This window comes from Chiloscyllium plagiosum, chromosome 5 (genome assembly GCF_004010195.1).
Source record: "Chiloscyllium plagiosum isolate BGI_BamShark_2017 chromosome 5, ASM401019v2, whole genome shotgun sequence".
In the NCBI taxonomy this organism is placed as follows: Eukaryota; Metazoa; Chordata; class Chondrichthyes; order Orectolobiformes; family Hemiscylliidae; genus Chiloscyllium; species Chiloscyllium plagiosum.
The window spans coordinates 104908708-104924916 of NC_057714.1; the positions used below are offsets into that span (position 1 = coordinate 104908708).

Here is a 16209-nt window from a genome sequence, read left to right on the forward strand (position 1 = left end):
TTCACAATCTACAGACTCAGAAAATAACACCGTCTTATTCCTCTACAAATACTGCCCCAGGTTAAATTAATAGCTATGGCTTATATTTTAAGATTAATCAAAGAGACTTATCTCCAAAAACATAGAATCAAGAAATAATCCACTATACTCACTACTGCAGCCTTTCTCTTGGACAGACTTAAAACAACAATTAACTTATCTGATTCTGTGCTGTGAACTTCGCCCAACAGTTCCTCCAAGATTAGTTGTGAATTTCACTTTGTTAATTTTCCCAAATGCACTCCGATGTCTAGCGATACACAAATTCAAACAGCAAAGGCGGTAACTGTGCAGGTTCTCTCTCTCTCTTTCTCTCTCTCTCCCTCACCATGTGCTTCCTTTGTCTGCTCTTCTCCCTTTTAAACTGCTGTTGTTTTGACTTTTCTTTTTCCAAAGTTCCAAAACAATGCAACAGCATATAAAATAGTAATTGCTGCTCCTGGAATTCGAGGAAATCACCTCCAACACCTAAAATATCTCAAAAAAAAGGAGCAGTCGTACAGCCAGAAATTTTTCCCATCCTCCATCTTGGATTACCCAGAATCCTTACCAAGGGAAGATATTTAATTGGGGAAAAGGAAATTATGATGCTATCAGGCAGGAGTTGAGAAGTGCAGCCTGGGAGCAATTGTTCCACAGAGAGGGCACAGCAGACATGTGGAGACTATTTAAGGAGCAGTTGTTGCAAGTGATGCACAAATTTGTTCCTCTGAGACAGGTAAGAAGGGGTAAGATTAAGGAACCTTGGATGACGAGAAAAGAGGAACTTCTCATCAAAAGGAAGGAGGCAGCTTACGTAAGGTGGAGGAAGCAAGGATCTAGCACAGCTTTAGAGGATTACAGGCTTGCTAGAAAGGTGCTCAGAAATGGACTGTGGAGAGCCAGGAGGGGGCATGAAAAAGGATTGGCAGGACGGATTAGGGAGAACCCAAAGGCATTTTACTCATACGTGAGGAATAAGAGAATGATCAGAGAGAAGGTAGGGCCGGTCAGGGATAGCATTGGGAACTTGTGCGTGGAGTCTGAGCAGATAGTGGAAACCCTAAATGAGTTTTTTGCTTCAGTTTTCACTAAGGAAAGGGAACTTGTTGTGAATGAGAACTTTGAGGAGATAGGATATAGGCTTGAACAGATCAAGATTGATGAAGTTGATGTGCTGGAAATTTTGGCAAACATGATGAAGTTGATGTGCTGGAAATTTTGGCAAACATTAAGATTGATAAGTCCCCAGGACCAGACCGGATTTATCCTAGGCTGCTCCGGGAAGCGAGAAAGGAGGTTGCTAAGCTACTGGCGAAGATCTTTGCCTCCTCACTCTACACGGGAGTCGTACCGGAGGATTGGAAGGAGGTGAATGTTGTTCCTCTTTTCAAGATAGGGGATAGGGAAATCCCTGGCAATTACAGACCAGTCAGTCTTATGTCTGTGGTCAGCAATGTTTTGGAAAGAATTCTGAGGGATAGGATTTATGACTATTTGGCAAGGCATAGCGTGATGGAAGGCAGTCAGCATGGCCTTGTGAGGGGCAGGTCATGCCTCACAAATCTTATTGAGTTCTTTGAGGAGGTGATGAGACAGGTTGATGAAGTTTGAGCAGAAGACGTGGGGTATCTGGACTTCAGCAAGGCATTTGATAAGGTTCCCAATGGTAGGGTCATTCATAAAGTCAGGAAGTACGGGACACAGGGAGATTTGGCTATCTGGATTCAGAATTGGTTGGCTGACAGAAGGCAAAAATTGGTTGTAGATGGAAAGTATTCTGCCTGGAGGACAGTGTTGAGTGGGTCCCGCAGGGCTTTGTTCTTGGGCCTCTGCTCTTTGTAGTTTTTATAAATGACTTGGATGAGGAGGTTGAGGGGTGAGTTACTAAATTTGCAGATGACACAAAGTTTGGAGGTGTCGTTGATAGTATCGAGGGCTACTGCAGGCTGCAGCGCGACATAGACAGGATACAGAAATGGCAAATGGAGACCAACCTGGATAAATGCGAAGTGATGCATTTTGGAAGGTCAAACTTGAATGCTGAATATAGGATTAAAGACAGGATTCTTGGCAGTGTGGAGGAACAGAGGGGTCTTGGTATTCAAGTGCATAGATGCCTCAAAGTTGCCATCCAAGTGGATAGGGTTGTTAAGGAAGCATATGGTGTTTTGGCTTTCATTAACAGGGGGATCGAGTTTAAGAGCCGCGAGGTTTTCGTGCAGCCCTGGTGAGACCACACTTGGAATATTGTGTTCAGTTCTGGTCGCCCTACTGTAGGAAAGATACAGGGCTTTTGGAGAGGGTGCAAAGAAGGTTTACCAGGATGCTGCCTGGACTGGAGGGCTTGCCTAATGAGGAGAGATTGACCGAGCTCGGACTTTTTTCTCTGGAGGGAAGGAGGAAGGGAGGTGACCTGATCGAGGTATGCAAAATAATGAGAGGAATAGATAGAGTCAATAGCCAGAGACTTTTCCCCAGGGCAGGATTGACTGGCACGAGGGGTCATAGTTTGAAGATATTAGGAGAAAGGTATAAAGGAGACGTCAGAGAATGGTTCTTTACACAGAGAGTTATGAATGCATGGAATGCGTTGCCAGCTGTGGTGGTGGAAGCAGAGTCATTCGGGACATTTTTGCGACTGCTGGACATGTACATGGATTGCAGTGAATTGAGGGGTGCGTAGACTAAGTTGTTTTATTTTACATTAGGATTAAACCTCAGCACAACATCATGGGCCAAAGGGCCTGTTCTGTGCTGTACTTTTCTATGTTCTGAGTCTATGTTCTATGAAACTAGAGCATGCAGAAGAAACCCACACAGACGCGGGGAGAATGTGCTAACTCCACACGGACAGTTGCCTGAGGGGCAGAATTGAATCAAGGTCCTTGGCGTTGTGTGGCAGCAGTGCTGACAACTGAGCCACCCCAAACGTCTAACTGCAACAAAGTGAGGAGACAAGGTTTTGTGTCCCAAAGTGGGTAACACGACCTGCTTCTGAGTGAGAACCTCCACAGCCAACGCTCATCTCAAGATCTGATGGAGGGTGCATTGATGACCGCCCAAACTGGCTGAGTACCTACCAGCAAATCCTTCGAAAATAGTACACATATGGCAAGTGCGCAGAGTTGAAAAGTTTCCTGGTCGGAGAGAACTGTGATCCACCAAATTAAAACCAAAATATTTACCATGGGCTGCACACTGGTGGCAAGCACCCTCCTGAATTTCAGGGACTACTAGAAAAATTGAAAACTTACACCAAAACCCAGACAACCATCTCGTAATAATAATAAAACCTGTTCAGGGAATGTTAATTTTGTTTCTTCCAACAATTAGAAGTTTTCTCTGTGAATTCATTCAAAAAAGCAAGGACAATTTACTGTACAATGTGACACACATGGTGTGCAATTTATTACAGCAGTGCACAGAACAATTTATTCTGGATATAGTTTTATTCTCAAGAAGCATCTACAAGGAGCAGTTTGAAGGGGAATAGTGCCAGTCGGTCTATGAGCAATGTAACTGTGCACCTTAAATGTTTCAAGGTATCATTGTTGGGTCATAATGGGTTGTGTACAAGGCCTTAATGCAGCCTTGTAAGTACACTAATGCAGAAGGGCTCATTGGCAATATTATAATGACATCAATTATAACCACTTGTAGCAATTAGACTGCGATAATCCACAACACAAAAAGAAGATTGAAAATTATACGGCACATAGAGAGCCTGGGAAGAATGTAAGAATGCCAAGAAATGCGCCAGCCAGCTGTCTGCTGACTGCTAGTCGGGGATAATGGGATTCACATCTGTCTGACATTCCTTGTGTTGCCTGTGCATCTTTTCGACAGCACACACTGCTGCTACCAGGTGGAGGGAGTGGATGCTTGTGGATGTGATGCCAAGCAAGGCAGCAGTTTAGCCCTGGATGATGTTCAGCTTCTGGTGTGTTGTTGGGGCTGCACATGTTCAAACGATTGGGAAGCATTCGGTCACACTCCTGACTTGTAGATCGTGGACAGGCTTTGGGGAGAGAGGAGCTGAGGTCCTCGCTGCAGTATTCCAAGCATCTGGTTCGATCTTGTAGACACTGTGTTTACATGGTGAGTCCAGTTGAGCAACTTGATGGTTGCTTTTATGGCTCAGGCTTATGTAAGCTTATATTTTGAGGAAAAGTTCTTTCACTTAGAGACAAAGCTTTGTTTCAAGTTGGTTTAGATTTGCAAGCTGATGTATGTCTCATGCCTGGATGTATTGGTTTTGTACAGTTACATTGAGCTTTAATTTGTTTAAGACACCATTTGGTCATGCACGGTTCTTGTAGTTAAAAGATATTGGTATCTTTTGGAGAGTATTCAGATTTATCAGTTGTTACATTTGGAATGAAAGTTAATCAGTAAAGAGTAACTTTACACAGCCTAAGCACATCCCTAAATTGTTCAATGGTGCCTCATTATCTCCTCTATGGAGATAATGTACGCGAGGAATAAGAGAATGAGTAGAGAGAGGGTAGGGCCATTCGGGGATAGTGGAGGGAACTTGTGCCTGGAGTCTGAAGATGTAGGGGAGCCGTAAATGAGTTTTTTGCTTCAGTATTCACTGGAGAGAGGGACCTTGTTTATGGTGAAAACACCATGGACTGGGTTTATAGGCTTGAACAGATTGATATTAAGGAAGTGGATGTGCTGGAAATTCTGGAAGTCATCAAGATAGATAAGTCCCCAGGGCCAGACCAGATATGTCTAAGGTTGCTACGGGAAGCGAGAAAGGAGGTTGCTGCATCTCTGGCGATGATTTTTGCATCCTCACTCTCCACAGGAGTAGTGCCGGATGATTGGAGGGAGGCAAATGTTGTTCCTCTGTTCAAGAAAGGGGATAGGGAAATCCCTGGGAATCACAGACCAGTCAGTCTTATGTCTGTGGTAAGCAAGGTATTGGAAAGGATTCTGAGAGATAGGATTTATGACTATTTGGAAAAACATTGCTTGATTACAGATAGTCAGTATGGCTTTGTGAGGGGTAGGTCATGCCTCACAAACTTTATTGAGTTCTTTGAGGATGTGATGAGACACGTTGATGAAGGTTGAGTAGTGGATGTGGTGTATATCGATTTCAGTAAGGCATTTAGATTAGATTAGATTAGATTACTTACAGTGTGGAAACAGGCCCTTCGGCCCAACAAGTCCACACCGACCCGCCGAAGCGCAACCCACCCATACCCCTACATTTACTCCCTTTAACCTAACACTATGGGCAATTTAGCATGGCCAATTCACCTAACCCGCACATCTTTGTGACTGTGGGAGGAAACCGGAGCACCCGAAGGAAACCCACGCAGACACGGGGAGAATGTGCAAACTCCACACAGTCAGTCGCCTGAGTCGGGAATTTAATAAGGTTCCCCACAGGAGGCTCATTCAGAAAGTTAGGAGGTACGGGAGACTGGGAAATATGGCTGTCTGTATACAGAATTGACTTGCTGAAAGAAGACAGCAAGTGGTAGTGGATGGAAAGTATTGTGCCTGGAATTTGGTGACCAGTGGTGTCCCGCAGGGATCTGTTCTTGGGCCTCTGCTCTTTTGTAGTTTTTATAAATGACTTTGATGAAGAAGTGGAAGGGTAGGTTAATAAGTTTGCCGATGACAAAAAGGCTGGTGGTGTTGTAGATATTGTCAAGGGCTGTTGCAGGCTACAACAAGACATTGACAGGATGCAGAGCTGGGCTGAGAAGTGGTAGATGGAGTTCAATCTGGATAAATGCGAAGTGAATCATTTTGGAAGGTTGAATTTGAAGTCTGAATACAGGGTTAAAGACAGGATTCTTGGCAGTGTGGAGTAACAGTGGGGTCCATGTCCATAGATCCCTCAACATTGCCACCCAAGTTTATAGGGTTGTTAAAAAGGTGTACGGAATTTTGGCTTTCATTAATAGGGGGATTGAGTATAAGACCTGTGAGATTTTGCTGCAGCTCTATAAAACCCTGGTTAGACCACATTTGGAATATTTTTGTCCAGTTCTGGTCACCTCATTATAGGAAAGATGTGGATGCTTTTGAGAGGGTGCAGAGGAGATTTACCAAGATGCTGCCTGGATTGGAGGGCTTGTCTTATGAAGAGAGGTTGAGTGAGCTCAGGCTTTTTCAGCTGGAGAGAAGGCGGAAGAGAGGTGACTTGACAGAGCTGTACAAGGTAATGAGAGGGGTAAATAGAGTAGATAGCCAGAGACATTTCCCTAGAGCAGAAATGGCTGTCAGGAGGGGCTTTAACTTTAAGGTGATTGGAAGAAGATATAAGGGAGATGTCAGAGGTAGATTCTTTACGCAGAGAGTGGTGGGTGCGTTGAATGCACTGCCAGCGGTGGTAGTAGAGTCAGAAACACTGGTGACATTTAAGCGACTGCTGGACAAGCACATGGACGGCAGTAAATTGAGGGGTGTGTAGGTTAGGTTGATCTTCGATTAAGATAAATGCTTGCCACAGCACCATGGGCTGAAGGGCCTGTACTGTGCTCTACTGCGCTATGTTCTATGTTCTATAAGCTAAGAGAGACAAGTTGCTATGAAAGGGAAGCTCTTATGAAGTGGTTGACAATTATTTAAAAAATGAATTTGGCTAATGTAGGAAGTAATGTCAGCATAATTTTAAAAACTTCATTTGAGAATTGGGCAGGATTGATCATGAACTGTTAATCTACTAATAAGCCAAACAGAGTTCAAGAAGTCTCTGGCGATGCACAAGGGTTAGTGGCGGGCAAGTGTTAATAAGTGGTGATTTTTACTGGTTTCACACACTCAAAAAAGAAGACCCAAGATGGAAGGAGAACTGCAGTCATAGCATCCGTACAATGTGGAAGCAGGCCGTTGACCCGTCAAGTCCATGCCAACTTTCTGAAGAGCATCCTACCCAGACCCTCCCCATCCCTGTAACTCTACATTTCCCATGGCTAATCCACCTAGTCTGTACATCCCTGAACACTATGGGTAATTTAGCATGAACAATCCACCTAACTTGCACATCTTTGGATTATGGGAGGAAACTGAAGCACCCGAATGAAATCCGAGCACCCGAAGGAGAACGTGCAAACTCCACACAGTCACTCATGGCTGGACCTGGCTCCCTGGCACTCTGAGGCAGTCGTGCTAACCACTGAGCCACAATTCCATCCCTTTTTGTTTCTCTTTACAGTGTGTAATCAGGCCATTCAGCCTAACAGGTCCACACCGACCCTTTGAGGAGCATCCCACCTCCAACCATCTCCCTAAATAATGTATCACGAACAAATACCTGAAGTGGATTGAGTGAAAATCACTACTATTCAATATAATTTCTTTTGTACAGAGGAACCTCGATTATCCGAACCTCAATTATCTGAATTTCGGATTATCCAAACAAGATCGCAAGTTCCCATAGTAGGCTAAACTGTGTTATCCGAACGTTCGATTATCCGAAGAAAATACTCCCTGCCCGTTTCATTCAGATAATCGAGGTTCATCTGTATTTGTTAGAACAAACTTAATGATTTTTGTAAGGCTTGTGCCTGAAATGGCTCATGTGTCCTCCTCAGGGTCAAAAAACCTTTAGAATGGCTTTCTCAAATTTAATCCATTATTACAATTGACTTAGATCATACAGTTGAAGGTAAAGTGAACCTTGAACTTTACAGGTTGATACCAATGCTTCATTTTCAGATGATGTACTTAAATGAAATTAAAAGGAACTATGGAAAGATCCTTGATTGATAGAAGTTGAAGACATGGCACCAAGTCTCTGCTCATGTCCACTTTTCAACTTCTTGCCATTTACAGTATACTGTTTATACATCCTCTCAAAGAGCATGTCTTCAAACTTCTCCACGTTAACTCCAGTGTACTGTTCTCTGTGACCAGGATTGAGAGTCCCAAAGTCTGTGTTGCCTGCTTGGTGCCCAGGTTCAGGATATCACATCGTGGCTGCACAGGAACTTGGAGTGGGAGGAGAGAGATCCAGTTGGTGTGGTCCACATTGGTACCAAATATATAAGTGGAAAGAGGAAAGAGGTTCTGCTGAGGGAATACAAGCAGCTTGGGGCTAAATTACAAAGCAGAACCAAAAATGTAATAATCTCTGGATTACTACTACCTGAGCCCTGAGTGAATTGGTACATGGTCAACAAGATTAAAGAGGTAAACGCTTGGCTCAGAGATTGATGTAGGAGAAATGGATTTGAATTCATGGAACATTGACACCAGTACTGAGGAAGGATGGAGATTTTCTGATTGGATAGGCTCCACCTGAATCATACCAGGACTAGAGTCCTGGCAAATTGCATAACTTGAGCTGTGGATAATGGGGAGGTGGTTTCAGCTGTATGGATGAGGGGACTACAATTGAAACTTACAGAATACAGAGGGGCCTGGACAGAGTGGACATGGAGAAGATGTTTCCACTCATAGGAGAGTCGAGGACCTGAGGGCACAGCCTCAGAGTGAAGGGACCACCCTTTAGAACTGAGATGAGGAGGAATTTCTTTAGCCGGAGGGCTCATTGCTACAGAAAGCTGAGGAAGCCAAGTCATTGAGTGTCTTTAAGACAGAGATAGATACATTCTTGATTAGTAAAGGGATTAAGGGTTACAGGGAGAAGGCAGGAGAATGGGGTTGCAAAACATGTCGGTGATAACTGAATGGTGGAGCAGACTCGATGGGCTGAATGGCCTAATTCAGTTCCACCATGTCTTATGGCCTATTACCTTCTTCTGTCTTCCCCCTTTTTTAGCATTTAATCACCTACTCTCTCCGAAGTTCCTTTTATATCATTGAGAGCTTCAATTTCTCCAATGTCCTTTGACAACACTTTGAGCAATTCAGGCAGATTCATGGAGAGTTTTCCAGTTATTTTACTGTTTGCATTGTAATCAGCCATCCCTATCCTGACAAACATCACCAATTCAAACAGCTGCAGGGAATTTTGGCATCTGTCCAGGATAAGTTAATGCAAACGAAGTTGGTGCTTACAGTTGGAGAGAAAGCCTCAAAGGAGATCATACTAAGCATCTCATTGTGCGTCTTGGCTCAGTGGCAACTCTGAACCAGGAAAGGTGGATGGAGCTGCACTCCGGAGACTTGAGCACATAATCCAGGCTGACGCTTGGAGTACAGTACCGACAGAGCACCGTAACTGTTGGGTAAGCTGTATCTCAGGCAAGGTGTTTCACTTGGGCTTACCTTTCACTGTCAGGTAAATCTAAATGATCCCATGACACAGTCAGTAGTACAGCAAAGCAATTCTCCTCATATTGCAGCGAATATTTATCCCTTAGGTCCTTGACCAAGACAAAGAATATCAATTTAATAGCTTTTGCAATATTTTTGCTCCTGTCGAAGTGAAAGCAGAAGCACTGACAGAATTGCTTTAAACAATATCCACAAAAAGCCTGCCTTTTACTCTCTAAGATGCGAAACACACTTAAGAGAAAGGAATTTCAGGGCCACAATCTTTGTGTATAAATAGCTATATGAAGGCATATTGAATTTAAACAATATTAAGTTTGAAACATGTAAGTTTTTGGAACATGGGAATACCATCACCGTGGGAGGAAGTGTATTGGATTACAGGGAGGTAAAAGGCAATATGTTACTGTAAGAATATGCACCAAATATTGTTTCTGAGGATGCTAGGACTCAGGAGAAAGCAATGATAGGAACTAATAGTATGGTGTGAAAAGATATTCCTCTCAAATCTACTTGTGGATTGCTTTAAATGACTGGGAATTTGAGGCATTAGGAGAGAATGTTAGATTGGTTGCAGCACAGGAGCAGGTCACTTGGGCTATTATGTTGTGTTGGCTTCCTGTGTGAACATCTCCACTCATCCCATTTCAGTGAATTACAGGAGGGTTACAGTGCAGAAAGGAGCTATTTGGGGGGGTCCCTTGCATCTCCACAAGCTCTTCAAATGAGCATCACTATCTACTGCTAATCTCCTGCGTTTAACCCTACCCCTCCCCCTTCTACACTTTTATTCTAGAAAAGTCCTCCTGGAAATCTCAATTCCACTGGCTTCCTCCCTTTCTCCACAGTCTAACATTTTTATAAAATGCTGTCTTCAAATGTTTATCCCATTCCCTTTTAAAAACCATGACTAAACCTGCCTCCATTGCAGTCTCAGGCTATGCATTCCTAGATCCTGAACAATTACTGCCTCATGTAGCGTTTCTCTTTTGCTAATCGCCATAAATACATGTTCCCCTGATTTTCAACTCTTCCCTGACAGTGAAAAGGTTCGCACAATTCCAAATATGTTCGCTGCCTCTTTGAGAATGGTTAGGGTAGAGATTGATAGATTTTGGTACAAGGTTATGGTTATAGAGAGTGAGTAAAAGGCATTGAAGTGTTCAATCAGCCACAATTGTATTAAATGGCACAGCGTGGTCAATGGGCTGAATGATCTATTCCTGTTCCCATGCTCCTCAAAGCTACTTTCATGAATCTGCATTGATCCATACACATGATTAGACAGAAGGCTGTTGTGTGCTGTACCACTTGGATGTTTCAGATGAATGTTTCGTCAATAGATGAATGAATGCACGAATGTATGAATGCTGCCAACTTTAAGAGATGATTTATTTGGAAAAGGGCTTGTCCAACAACAAATTAATCTGGTCTTTCATCTCACAGCTGTTTGGAGACTGTACTGAGTGCAAAAGGCTGCTACCAATAGTGAATAAAGTAAAAGAAAGAAACTCCAGTCCTAGAGGACCATAGGGCTACCCTCTCATTATAGAGAGATGACTGGTGTGGTTTAACTTGAGGGTCACCATGCCTCAGGCAAGGGGAGAGGTTGAGAAGGACAGTCTTATGGTGAGTATAAATTACTTCAACAATACATCACGGACGATGAATAGACAGAGACCACCCAATGGTGGTGATGAAGGGTGAAACACAAATGTAGGCTCTTTCTTTAAATGGGGGGGGGAGTGAGGACTGCAGATGTTGGAGATCAGAGCTGAAAATGTGTTGCTGGAAAAGCACAGCAGGTCAGGCAGCATCCAAGGAGCAGGAGAATCGATATTTTGGGCATGAGCCCTTCTTCAGGAATGAGGAAAGTGTGTCCTGCAGCCTAAGATAAAAGGTAGGGAGGACGGACTTGGGGGAGGGGTGCTATGGTCTGGCGATGGAGGAGTCCAAGGACCTGCATGTCCTTGGTAGAGTGGGAGGGGGATTTAAAGTGTTGAGCCACGGGGTGGTTGGGTTGGTTGGTCCGGGTGTCCCAGAGGTGTTCTCTGAAATGTTCCGCAAATAGGCGGCCTGTCTCCCCAATATAGAGGAGGCCACATTGGGTGCAGCGGATGCAGTAAATGATGTGTGTGGAGATGCAGGTGAATCTGTGGTGGATATGGAAGGATCCCTTGGGGCCTTGGAGGGAAGTGAGGGGGGAGGTGTGGGTGCAAGTTTTGCATTTCTTTGTTTCATGTTGTATTCCTTGCTTGTTGGCCAAATGTATTTCCTTCACATCAATGGATCCAACGATTATGAAAAGTCATAGTTAAGGTCCCTTTTTAGGGAATAAAAAAAAAGTTCCCGAAGCTTCCAAGCCATCTGGTTGGTAGGGTCATTGGGAAATTACAGAACGCATTTCTTATAATCGACATCCAAATCATTCTTCTTCCAATAAAACCAGAGGGCAAATGGTTTCAAAGAATCATACAGTACAGATGAGATGTTTCGGCCCCATCGAGTCTGTCCTCCCAAAAGTATACTCCTGCCTACAATAGTCCCACTACCCTGCTCTAGCCTTCAATGTTATAAGTGCTCATCCAAGTAGTTTTTAGTTCTTGCCTCAACTACCCTCCCAGGCATTGCATTCGAGAACCCCACCACCGCCTGGGTGAACAGGTTTTCCCTCAAATCGCCTCTAAACCTCCTGTCTCCTGGCAGAGGGGTTAGTTGAGACAACAACCACAACAGGAGAACAGGGAGAAACAAAAAAATGACTTTGAGACACTGGAGGATGATATTAGGAGTGCTGAGAAAGGCACTTCACTTGTGGAGGTCTCAGACTCTGCCTTCCTTTCTTTCTCAGCCATCCTTCCCAAAACTTGAAAACACACATCAGCAGACAGCAATTAGCTCGAGTTGCATTGTGGGAACCTGATTGTAAACTGAGGGAACACATGACTGTCATGATATCTGTCCCTGTAGAAATCTAAGCTTAATGCTCATGTGGTACAGTGGAAGTGTCCCTATCTCTAGGCTGGTAAGACCTGGGTTCATGGTCCCACCTCCCCATTGGAGGCTCATAACAGTTTCATGAAAAATGTGAATAATTGGTGGCTTGAAGTCATGTTACTCAGTTGAAGCTTTTAACAGTTTGTCTCCCCACCTGTGACCCTGCCCCAGGTACTACCTTTCACTGGGATGCCAATATGAATGGCCTATTGAATAGATTTGGCAATTAACAATGACAAAAATATACACAATTCAGTGACAGCTCTTAATGTCAGAGCCATTATAACAACCTAACACTGGGACATATCAACTGCAAGTATCACTGTCACACTGGCCTTCATGGTAGGAGGGAAGCAACTGAGCCAATAGGAGACCAATTTTCACAGAGTCAAACTGAAGACCACGGCATTCCCAAAGTAATATGCTTTTGCCACTGGTAGATCCACTTGGAATGAGATTTTTGCATTCACACATAAATCCATGCAGAATTCTAGCCTCCAATTTTGATTCTAACTTGGCTCTGTGGAACTGCAGCTCAAACTCAAGTACTTAAGTTGCTCGTGAATTTTATTATGTTGCTACATAATCTGACACTCCCAGCAGAGTGAGGCACGCCAGTGGCAGATTTCTGCTGGAAGCACACAAAAATAATTCCTGCCTTCTGTCCAACATTCCATACAAAGGCAGCAACTTGAAAAGATTCCCCTTAATGAGGAATTTCCATCACTTGTCACCCTGCATCGCTGCCAACCTTAATATTTGATTTCAAATGGAAGTGCATCAATATGTTGAATATAGAATCCCTACAATGTTGAATATATAATCCATCCAGTGTGGAAGCAGGGTTATTCAGTCCACCAAGTCCACACCGACCCTCCAAACAGCATCCTATCCAGACCCACCCAATCCCTGTAACCCTGCATCTTCTCCCATGGCTAATCCATCTGGCTTGCCCATCCCTGAACACTGTGGGCAATTTAGCATAGCCAATCCACCTAACCTGCACAGCTTTGGACTACGGGAGGAAACCAGAGCAAACCCAAAGACATGGTTTCTTTGAACTTGCAAACTCCACAAAACCAGTCACCCAAGACTGGAATCAAACCCAGGTCCCTGGTGCTGCCGGGCAGCAGTGTTAACCACTGCACCACTGAGCCACCCACCTAATAGGGCTTCAATCCTCAAAAGAAGAGAGGTACATTCAAAATATAAAGGGCTAACTTTGCAATTGAAGTGCACATATACACTCAAATAGATGAAGCCTTGATATGTGTGCAGAATTACACTTTCTTTAATTTGGACAGCATTGGCATAATTGGCTAAGAAGCAATTTCAGATATTCCTGCTATCTAATTGGCCTGTTGGTTCACTGGGCCAAGGTTTCTGTTCATTTTCATGTTGAATTAGAGCTATTAGTACTGTTGACCATTTCTTACTCTTTCTCCATGGCCAACTGGAAGATGACTTTAAGCATGCCCTACTTCCTTCAAATATTGACAGAAAAGAACTCTTGATTGGGAGAAGTAATACTATTTTCCTCACATTCTTCACTTCAATAATTTTGGAATATTTTGAGGTTTGATCTCCTAAATTATGGGAACTGTTCCAAATTGTGGATATCAAAGCCCATCAGTCTGACAATTATGTGATTAGCTCCTGGAATGCTGAACAGCTTGTTGGTGTGAAAGATATTGGCAGAAGCATTTGGACTGCTGTGAGGGCAGATGGTGGAGCTAAAGCCTGAAGAAAGACAGTTTATTTTCTACCACCAGGCTGGTGCTTTTAATCAATAAGTCAGAGGAGTTGCTGCAATTGCCTCATATGGGGGATTTTAGCTATGAAGAAAGGTTGAATAGACTGGGTTTGTTTTCACTGAAATGCAGGCGGTTGGGAGGGGGGTGGGGGACCTGATAGAAGTTTGTAAGATTGTGAATGGTGTGGATAGAGTGGAAATTATGAGGCTTTTTTCCCCAAGTTGGAGGGGTCAATTACTAGGGACCCAGGTTCAAGGCGCTTAAAGGGATTTGTGAGGCAAGTTTTTCAGACAAAAAGCAGTGAGTGTTTGCAAGGTGCTGTCATGGGATATGGTGGAAGCAGGCATAATAGCAGCATTCAAGAAGCACCTGGATGAATACATGAATAGGAAGGGAGTAGAGGCACACAGATCCTGTAAGTGCAGACAGTTATAGCAAGGAAGGGCAAAATGTGTCAGCGCAGGCTAGGAGGGCCGAAGGGCCTGTTCCTGTGCTATGCTGTTCTTTGTTCTGAAGAAGTGACATACTGGGCTTAAAACAATAACTCTGTTTCTCTCTCCAACTTTATGCATTCTTTCTATCTCACATAGAATTCCTGCCTCTATTGCAGTGTTGGGAGAGTTTTCATTGTTGGATGTACTATAATTAGAATGAGATGCAAAATCAAGTTTCACTCGAGGTGCTCATTCAGCACAGAAACAGCCAGGGTAATATAATGTATCTGCTCCAGACAATTTCTTTTCATCCTTTTCATTCTGGCTCCATCAAAATAACTGATAGTTCTTTCTCCCTCAAGTGCTTAGTCAGCTTCCTCTCACATAACCCATTCAACTCATCTCTTTTTAGTACTTGTACATCCTCATTCTAACTACTCTCTGCATGTTCATAAATTCACAATTATATTTATTAGTTACTATCTTATATTTAGTGGTCCCTAGTTTTGATCTGGTCTGCAAATGAAAATATCTTCTCTACATCCATCCTATCAAACTATTTCATAATGCAATGCTCAGTGTGCTGCAGTCTTCTGTTTTCTTGTTAGGTCCCAGTTGTTTAATATTTGCTGATGGGTACACTCTCTCAGCTTTGATATCATTCTAGTACTTTCCTTTACATTTTCTCCAGGTCATTTATATTTTTTAAAAATAATATTGAAGGCCAGACCATTCAATCTGAGTGAGGTTAAACTGAAGTCTTATACAAGTTCTCTTCCTTTGCTTTTGCAATGGTCTTACTAAACTGTTGTACTCTTAATGATTTGTGTATCAGCTCCCCCCGTATCGGTGGTCGTGTGGTTTAATGGTAGCATTCCTAACTCTGGGTCAGAACTCACAGGTTTTGGGTCTTACAATAGAGCTTGATGGCCAAAGAAGGTTCATTTTGAGAGTGGTCAAACAACTTAATAACCAGTCAGCAAAGCCTTTCAGTATGCAGGCGATGAGAGTGATAGAGTATCTCAGTTAACCATCAGTACTTTTTCCTCAAGCACGGACTAATCCATTGGAAGTCTATGACCCTAACCTCAGGTACAGTGTTGAGAGAGAAGACAAGCAGGTAGATTCCCAAATCACCTCCAGTCCCGTTTATAGCTCCATTTAAATCCTTTCCTCGGGGCGCAAGGTGGACAATGGGGACCCAGTGGATGTGATGTACCTAGATTTCCAAAAGGCCTTCGACAAGAGGCTGCTGCATAAGATAAGGATGCATGGTGTTATGGGTAATGTATTAGCATGGAGGATTGGTTGACTGACAGGAAGCAAAGAGTGGGGATAAATGAATGCAATTCTGGCTGGCAATCAGTGACTAGTGGTGTGCCTTAGGGGATTGGTGTTGGGACTGCAATTATTTACAACTTACGTAGATGATTTGGAGTTGTGGATCACATGTAGGGTGTCAAAGTTTGCAGATGACACTACGATGAGAGGCAGAGCAAAGTGTACAGAGGACTGTTAAACTTTGCAGATACATTGAGTGAATCGGCAAAGGTCTGGGAGATGGAAGACAACTTGTTTGAGTTTTTTGAAGAAGTAACAAAGAAGTAACAAAGTAACAAAGAAGATTTATGCGGGCAGAGCAGTAGATGTGATCTATATGGACTTCAGTAAGGTGTTCGACAAGGTTCCCCATGGGAGACTGATTAGCAAGGTTAGATCTCATGGAATACAGGGAGAACTATCCATTTGGATACAGAACTGGCTCAAAGGTAGAAGACAGAGGGTGGTGGTGGAGGGTT

General features: G+C 43.4%; 1 protein-coding gene across 6 annotated transcripts in view; it reads right to left on the minus strand.

Annotated features, from left to right (window-relative positions):
- Window positions 1-16209, minus strand: part of dpp6a (dipeptidyl-peptidase 6a) — a 1472261-nt gene that overhangs the window by 283895 nt on the left and 1172157 nt on the right. The gene's annotated exons all lie outside the window — the stretch shown is intronic.